Genomic DNA, 9,923 nt, shown 5'->3' on the forward strand with positions numbered 1-9,923 from the left:
GGAATATTTGCGGTCATCAGGCTGCCACCTTGTGGTTCAAACAAATACAGGTTTTAATGGGTGAGGAACTGTAGCATGTCATGTGTAAGGAAGCATTGCTGGGAAGCGCTTGCAAGTGGAAAAAGTGTCTCAATGTATTTCTCGCTTCTTATTTTGCAGAATATTACACATACTGAAAATGCCATTTAAACAACAACAGCAACAGAAGCTTTGGTCACATGATATAAAAAAGATGTTGAGATGCTGAAAGAGTGCAGAGAGAAAGCAACAAAGATTATTAAGGGGCTGGAGGCTAAAACATATGATGAACAGTTGCAAACTGGGTATGTCTAGCTCTTAACAAAGAGAAAGACTTCCAGTATTTGAGGGGCTGTCATAGAGAAGAGGGAGTCAACCTATACTCCAAACCAACTTATGAAGGAGAGGTCCAATTTAGAACTAAGGAGACATTTCCTGATGGTGAGAACAATTAATCAGTGGAATAGCTTACCTCCAGAAGTTATGGATGCTCTATCACTGGAGGCTTTTAGGAAGAGACTGGACAACCATTTGCCCAGAATAGTCAACACTAGACTAGAAAATCTCCAAGGTTTTTCCAACTCTTCTAATCTATTAAAATTATCCTAATACAAATTCCCTTTGAAAGGCTCACACCCAGAATTATGTAATGCAGTAATTATTATAATTGATAATAACCTACTGGTTTTTATGTTAAGCAGAGAAAAGTATCTCTTTCAGTGGTGGGATTCATTTTTTTAACTACTGGTTCTGTGGACGTGGCATGGCTTGGTGGGCATGGCAGGGGAAGGATACTGTAAAATCTCCATTTCCTCTCCACTCCAGGGGAAGGTTACTGCAAAATCCCCATTCTTTCCCGATCAGCTGGGACTCAGAAGGCAGAGAATAGATGGGGGTGGGGCCAGTCAGAGGTGGTATTTACCGGTTCTCCGAACTACTCAAAATTTCCACTACCGGTTCTCCAGAACTGGTCAGAACCCGCTGAACACCAACTCTGGTTTCTTTGCTCGACATAGATTTTCTTCTTCGGCCACTCCATATTCCTTTCATACTTAACTGCCTGGTCAACTATATTGCTTTTCAGTCCCTTTCGCTATTTCTTTCATGGAATGTTTAATTTAAATGTGTGAATCAATGTCAGAGCAGATAGTTCTTCACCTTAATCTTACTTGTATCCTTTAGACTTGGTACATCTGATACCTCATCATATGTCCCCTAAAGGAAACACTTAACTCACAAAAGCAGGAAGTACCAAGTAGGTGGCAAAAGGCTTACATTGGAGATGCAAGAGATCCCATGAGAGATCTCCTGTTGATAACCTAGCATAGGATCAAACAATCTGTTGTTTTCCAGTTGTGTTGTACTGTAACTTCAACAATCTCTTGCCGTTGCCTACCATTCCTGGGACAGAAGAAAGTGGAAATCCCAAAAATATGAAAAAATATGAATTTGCTTAGCTTCGAATATATGAGAACTGTTGTCGGGGTGGAAACATGCTACTGCAGATTATTTGGCTGTAAACTCGTGTGCATTTATATCCAATTCCCAGAAAGCATAGCCAATGGCCCCAACCACATTGTAAAAATTGCTGGCACCATCCTTTTCAGCCAGAGTTCACAAGAGAGGGTATTAATGCTGAAAAGGGTTGAAATAACGGGAATGTTTTTGAATGAGGTCCTTCCAGTTTGTCTTAATTCTCTGCTGTCTACAAAGTCATTAATATAGTGAATATTTTCCTTTTACAATATGGATCAGCAAGAGGAAGAGGGCCTTAGGCCGTGGAAGGAAGGAAGAGAACAGCAGTGAGACCAATGTTCAGGGTAAAGCAGGGGTGAAATCCAGCAGGTTCTGACAGGTTCTGGAGAACCGGTAGCGGAAATTTTGAATAGTTCAGAGAACCGGCAAATGCCACCTCTGGCTGGCCCCAGAGTGGGGTGGGAATGTAGATTTTGTGGTATCCTTCCCCTGCCACACCCACTAAGCCACCCAAAGAACCGGTAGTAAAAAAAAAATATTGAATTTCACCACTGGGGTAAAGCCTAAATCTCTCACTGGGTTCATTGGAAAGACCCCACCTCAATCTCTCTTAAGTTGCTGAATTTCACACAGTTATTTGTATGAATGTTGAAATCAGTCCAATGTTTTAGTTGACAGGCAGTAAACACCTCAACAGTCTCACTTGTGTAAATCATAAGCCCAGATTCTCAACAGATTCTGCTCTGAACAAGATTCCAATTATCTGCTGATGTTCTTTTTTCTGTTCTACTAAACAACTTATAAAATCCCATTTACAGTATTCCCATCTCTATCTCCAGGTGTTGCTGTAAGTGTATTTTTCCTTGATTAAGAGGCAGACAGCAGCTGGATTCATTGATTCATCCAAACTATGAATCAATTTGTTCAGTTTTGTTTTAGGGTGAAGCATAAACCTAGCTACTGGAAATAATATGCTTAATTGTCCTACATTGTCAAATAACTGCTTTTTGAGACAAATCACCATCACCATCAATAGCCTTAAATTCTGGCAGTGTATAGATGTGATAAATGAACAAAAATGCATATAGTGTACTAGGCTTTACTAAATAGTGATGAAGATATCAAATCTTGAATTCTAATTGTGTATTTGTACCACTGCTTTTATATTGTATATATACACATCTACAGAAGCATGCACGATGACAGTATTGTTTATTTGGCTAAGGCTAAATGCATAACAAAATTAATACCTCTACAAGGAACATTCTGAAGACAGCAGCTGTCTATGTTGTGGCACAACATAACTCCACCAAGGAGATATCCATTTCAAGAAACTAAATTCTGCCAGGCCACATATGTTTGCACACGCTGGGTGTGTAGTTGAAGAAATGTTTTAGCATTTGGGGGGAAACCCAATTATCTGAGAAAAAAAAATCACATGATTTTTTCATGAAGGGATACACATAACAAACTCAGAGGTGAACTCTTCCTTTATTAATACATAGCAGTGTTTTTCAATTTTGGCAACTTCCATCTTGGCAATTCCCCAACCAGCATGCCATACACTGTGGGATTCTGGGAGTTGAAGTCCACACATCTTAAAATTTCTGAATTTGAAAACACCAATATATCACCACAGGAAAAATAATAATTACATTGTGCTTGAAATATAAAGTACTGATTCTGATGTTCATTATAGAACCTGGCCCCATATAATCAAAGATAACAGAACAGAACATCTTCTATTTGGCTGCCTACTTTTCACAGATATAGTCTTCTTATTGTGGCCTCCAGATGAATTACAGCTTTAAGAATTCTCTTTTGGCATGCCAACAATATATTTTTACTCCTGGAAAATAGGTCCCTAATGATCAGGTTACATGGAGCCAACTCTACTTTAAAACTCTGACCATGAAAAACAATTGGCAGATTAAAAAAATTAAAACAATTGGATATCAAGTAAATAGTTATTATATATCACCAGCACTATACAAATAATATTTGTGGAGAGAAAATAGAGTTTAATGAACTGCTATTGTCACTATAAAGAAAAAACTCAAAGGACAATAGGTAAACCTTGGAAGTAAAGATTAGATTAGACCAAAACAGAACAGTAGCTACCATCAGTACAAAAAGAGGATAGAGTACGGGTGTCAATCTCGAGGCCTGCAGGCCAGATGCGCCACGTGCTGGCCCCACCCCGCCTGTATTTACAGTAGGTAAATAGGAAAATATCAGCATTCACCAAATCTTTCAAAAAGAAAAATCCCTAACTGAAAACTCACCCACACAAAAATTGGAAATATATTTTCAATGAAGTATACATGATTATTTTAACATCTAAGAGGTTTATCAACTCCCTATTGTGGTTAACCAGTTTCTTAATACACTATCTCAGATAATGATCTACCTAGAATGAGGAAACATAGTAACAGAACATTAATCTTTTTTTAATGACTTTTAAACGCTAGATGAGCCTGCAGATTCAAAATAATTCTGTGCATCTTTTTTAATGAGTCATATACTGCAGTGACTGGCATTTTTATGCAGATTCTTGACCATTTCCCTGGACACTTGGTAAAATGGAGCTTTATCTTTCCAAATCTTTGCAATGTTTGTTGTTAATAGAATAAGAACACTAGCATAGAAGATATCCAACAATCAGTGGTGACCTATAAACAGTTGATTCCAAACATTATATATATTTATGCCTGCAGAAGAAGACAGATCAGTAGCATGGGAAAGTTTAATCCTTCACAAGGATTCCAAGGTAGGTTAGACTGTTACTGAATCAGTTGAATAAATACAACTTTCTACCAACAAAGTACACAACTACGTGAGTTTCATTTTGTATAGTGCCAGATACACTCTGAAATGTGACTGCTCATACAACTGATAAGAGGACATCCAGTCTATTATAGGCCGCAAAAATTGCTAAGAGGCCATCTGACTTTCCAAAGCGGCTTTCCCCAGTGATCCATGGTTCTTTTGTGTTAAATCAATTACACAATGGATATTTGAGAATAACAACAACATTGGAGCTCTTCATACACCTTCAAGGAGAAAACACGTGATTTCTGAAAGATTTGCTAATTCCTTCAAGGCCATGTATGGGAACTGTAAAAAGACACACTAATGGCCTGAGCAAGAAAAAAAGTAGAGATTATTTAAAGTAAGGGAGCTTTGAGAAACCCCTCAGAGAGCTGCTTTTAAAAACTGTTGCATTGATAGTTACATTCCTTGTTGATTGGACTTTCAGTAGTTTCACTAAATGTAAGACTACAGGCAGATGTGTACATCAGAAGTAGCCCAAATATGAGGCCACATTTCACCCAACAACTTTTGTTCTTTTTTAAATAAAATAATGTACACATAATTTAACAAAAAAACCAAAAAAGCAAAAAAAAAACAACCCAAAAACCCATTTCATCCTGGGTTTTGATTTCCCTCAAAAGCATAGGACTTGGTGTCATTGTTGCTAAAATGCAGAGCTATCATTCATGGGTAAATACGGTTTGCTTGATTGTACATAAAGAGATGCAGACTCTAGATAATGTAATGCCATTAACATGACATCAGGTGTCGCAAAATTTGGTACAGAGTGTACTGTACACACAAAAAGCCAATGGCTAATCTTCTCTTTATTGAAGCACATCAGTTTTTTTTAAAAAAAGAAAATAGAGAGGAAAAGATAGGATATATACCACCTTTGCATGTGCTGGAAATGAATGCAGCCTGTTTTTTTTTTTTTTTTTTTTACAAAAGACCCTTTACAGAATATTTGAGTTCAGAATGTCAAGAAAATAAGCCTCTTTCCTTAATAAGCTTTTTGGAAGATATTATCTACTCCTACTATTTATAAAAAGTCCAAATCCTTCTAACAAACAGGCAAAGTTTCTTCCCTGTGAGCAGAACAGAAATCTGATCAACACCTGTTGTTTTCCTCCCACAAGATACTTCACAAAATAGACTATTTCACTTTAAGCAGCTTTTATTTTGATAATTGGGATGATGTTTCACCTTAGATCACTCTCCCAATATTAATTTCACCAAAATGTACCAAACATCTGGCTATTCTCCACACCCCTTTTATGAACCCTCTTAGAACAGCAAAATCAACATCTGTGGTTTATAAGGAAGAGGATGAAAGCATTTTCACACGTGGTTGCATTTGTAAATTGCTGGCTCTTAACCCTTTTCCTTCCAGGAATTGTCAGTTCGCTTCTGTCAACTCGGGGAAGGTAAAGGGTATGTTTCCAGTATCCAGACATATGTTTAATCAACTTTGGGGGGGTTGGCAGTTGGTATATATTTCCTTTCCTAAAAGTCTTATCTATAACATCTAGTAGTTCTGAATCAATAAGTTGTCATTGTCTTCAGAATGTGCTTGGCATTCCCCTTTAGCCATCAAACCATGTCAGCAAACAACCATCTTTCAATTTGCATAGTCTTGCTCCTTTGCTGTTAACTATAACTAGGTGCAAAAAAAAATGAAGGTGATTTTTTTTACTTTACCTGTCTCTATGCTCTGTGTTGCTTTTATGGGCCAGGTATATAAGTATAGCATTCATAAAAAATAGCTTGCCACCTGGTCTCTTTTTTTTAAACTAAGCTGCATTTAAAGACCAAGCAAGGATTCATACCTGAATTAAATTTCAGTATTATATAGAAACAATGCTAAAGTGTTAAGAGAAAAAAATGTATTTAGAAAAAATATGCATACTGGAAAAAGTAGCCACGAAAGTGTGTGCTGTCTTTCATGGAAATTGATGAGTGAACCTGGAACTGAGGATTGGAAAACTGATGTGGTTATCCATCCTTTATTCACACAACTGAATTTAATTCCCAAGACACTCAGAATTGCAATTACAACCAGTCCAGTTGTACTGTTCTTATATGAAAATTCACACGTGTTGATTTTTAAGTGCAATTAACTCTACCTTCAATACTATGCATACCAGAGGTGGTATTCAACAGGTTCTGACCAGTTCTGGAGAACTGAGTTTGGGGAACCGGTAAATACCACCTCTAACTGGCTCCACCCCCATCTATTCTCTGCCTCCAGAGTCACAGCTGATCGGGAGGAAATGGGGATTTTGCAGTAACCTTCCCCTGCAGTGAGGAGGGAATGGAGATTTTGCAGTAACCTTCCCCTGCAGTGAGGAGGGTATGGGGATTTTGCAGTATCCTTCCCCTGCCATGCCCACCACACCCACTAAGCCACGCACACAGAACTGGTAGCAAAAATTTTTGAATCCCACCACTGGTGCATACTGCTGGGTCTCTATCCTGATACCTGTTCAAGACAAATATGTATATGAGAACATCTCTCAGCAAGCTGAGTGATGCATGGGTGGATGTCAAGAAGATAGATGGTATACACAGCAGCTGGGCTAAGTATCTGCAAAGAACTAGAGTATCCACATCTATCCCAAAGGGATAATGCATAATTTCTTTATCTAGACATGTTACTTATGATTTCTATTGTTGTCTTTAAGAGAGGAAGAGAGGAAGAGAGAAAGGTAAGACACCTTCTGTTCAACCAGGTCTCACTCCAACCTTAAGTTGCTTAACTTCTGTGTATAATGCTAAGGCAGATTAAGAAATTCCTTCCAAAATTTTACCTCTTTTTCTGTTTTGGCCAGAGGGTGATGGGCTATCATTTTGTTCACACTGTTTACTATTATATGTGGTGGTGGGGATTGAGAACATGTGGCTTCATTGATAATACTTGTACTTCTGGGGTGTCCACTAGAGACCAATGTGTTAGATTCCAATGAAGCTTAGGGTAAGGTAAAGTTTCCCCCGCACTTGCATGCTAGTTGTTTCTGGCACTAGGGGTGGTACTCATCTCCGTTTCAAAGCCGAAGAGCCAGCATTGTCGGAAGACGTCTCCATGGTGATGTGGCCGGCATGACTCGACGCCAAAGGCACATGGAGCGCTGTTACCTTCCCACCAAAGTAGTTCCTATTTTTCTACTTACATTTTTACATGTTTTCAAACTGCTAGGTTGGCAGAAGTTGGGACAAGTAACGGGAGCTCACTCCATTACGTGGCACTAGGAATTTGAACCGCTGAACTGCTGACCTTCTGATCGACAAGCTCAGCATCTTAGCCATTGAGCCACCATGTCCCCTAATGAAGCTTCAACATGGGCCCAAATGCTGAATTTGTTGGGGTGGGAGAGATCATGGACTATCCTGGAAGAAGACATGGCCGCCTCTAATCTTGAATCCACTATGTATTAATACTCCTAGTTTGTCAACTATTACAATAAGTTTTTCTGAAAAGCCAGCTAAGTTTTCTTTCCAAATAGTTTATCTTTAAATTTGGAAACATCCCTTATTGTCATTAGCAGTAAGTAACAGCTACAGATTAGATAGGGAAAAAAAGCTTTGGGGTTTTGAAATTGTTTATTAAATACACAGTCTTCTTCCAGAAAAATACAGTAATTTGTATAACTGTTCAAATTATGTCTTAATAGCATTGCTACTATATACGCCATCAACACAGAAGCTATTTGTGACTGAATAGAAATTGAACAAGTTGTAAAGCAAAACGAATGGGAAAATAAACATATTTTAAAAATAATATGGGTGAATGTATCATATATTCTACACTGCAAACAGACAATAAGTTATTGAGCCAATAACTAAAAGAAAACAAACCTTCACCTTTAATAAGGGTTAACATTTCAACTGTATCTCACCCCTTCTTTCTTAGGGTAGTAATGTAACAGGAAAAGGTCGTTTTTTAAAACAAACTTTTCATGTAACATCAACTTCCTTGTGTGCTAGTCATTAAGGAAACATTTGTCTTTAAACAGATGGGTTTACTAAGCATTTAACAACAGCAAGCATCTGAAGCTGTGGTCCTGAGTTGTTTCTGGGCTTGTAAATCTGTGTGGAAAACAAGGCACACACCACTAACTTTTATGCAAGGAGGAATTTGGGCTATATGGAAGATTGACAAGAGTTAATTACAATTCTATCCTCAGGTATCTTTAACAAGATCTGGATAAATGAGGCTGCAAAACTGTGATTTGTCTGAAGCCTATTGGGAAATTTCACTGTGCTAAACAAGTTGGTTGTCCCACATCTACATCTATCACTATAGCCAGACTATTTAAGTAACAGGCTACACTTTGTTTGAACTCCTATTGAATTCTGGTGCTAGCAAAGTGTAAAAAACTCAATGATAAATAAATGTATTTGCTTCTTTGCTCCAAATTATTTGAGTCTATTACATATTAAGATAGATTAATAGAGTTGGGAAGGGACCTTGTAGGTCATCTAGTCCATTCTCCCACCCAACCACATCCCCCAAGCAGGAGACCCTAAACCATTTCTGACAGATAGCAATCCAGTCTCTTCTTGAATTATACTTAATGGTATAAAAGAAGATGGAGAAGAAATTGATTCCCAAGTATTTTCTGATAGTTTTCAAATGTTAACCAGATCTTTTATTCCCATCTTTTCTTCCCCTTAGGTAACAATAATTAATGTAATGTAGGAAACCTGGATGTTAATCATATGATCTATGATATTTCTGATGTGGGTTTTGTTACTTAACAACCCTTAATCCTAAAATCAATCCAGGAAGTCTACAAATAGGCATCACCATTGCCAGGACCTCCGCAACATCGGATTTCATGCAGCTAAATGGTAGGGTGTGTTTTTTAACTGCCCTGCAAAATATACTGCATTAATGTAAGGGAACCTACTTCTGATCCTTCAAAACTTTTTCCAGAAGAGTAGCTCATTATTATCTTTATCTGACATTTAGCCCCAGCAATTTAAAATATAAAAAAGAGGACATTTAGTCCACATTTATGTTTGTGCATTTTCAAAACATAATAGCACTTCGGTCAGGCTTGTGCAAAATATAAATCAAATATAGTGCATGCACAGACAATTGACTTTTCAAATTCTATGTACTGTAATATTTATGTCATTAATATGAGATAACAAAAAATATGTAGATGGGCCTATCTAGAGCAGAGGTTGGCGATTCATTTTCCCAAGGGGCCACATGAGGCTGTTGTAGAGGACTGCTTGAAAATCTCTTTTAATAAAATTGATTACAATTGCTGCATTCTAGTCACATCTGCTTTCTAGCGACATGATTATTTTTACTCCGGCTCTCTTTGGGTGTTCATGGTCTTCCTCTAAAATTGCATTATAAGCTAAAGCAGTGATAACAAATCTTTTGGGTTTGGCATGTCAAAAATTCAGAAAATGTCTGATTTGACTCTGCTGGCATGTGTCTGTCTGTCTCTCTTTCTCTCTCACACACACAGGCACACACACTGAACAAAAGAGAAACAATTCTCTAGATCTCCCTGGTATTTAGGCCACCCTGAGGCAGGGCCTGAAATAGAAGCCTGGCCCTTGACTTCAGCCCTGGTACTACCATTGCCACTCAAAAA

This window comes from Thamnophis elegans, chromosome 2, assembly GCF_009769535.1.
Source record: "Thamnophis elegans isolate rThaEle1 chromosome 2, rThaEle1.pri, whole genome shotgun sequence".
NCBI classification, from domain to species: Eukaryota; Metazoa; Chordata; class Lepidosauria; order Squamata; family Colubridae; genus Thamnophis; species Thamnophis elegans.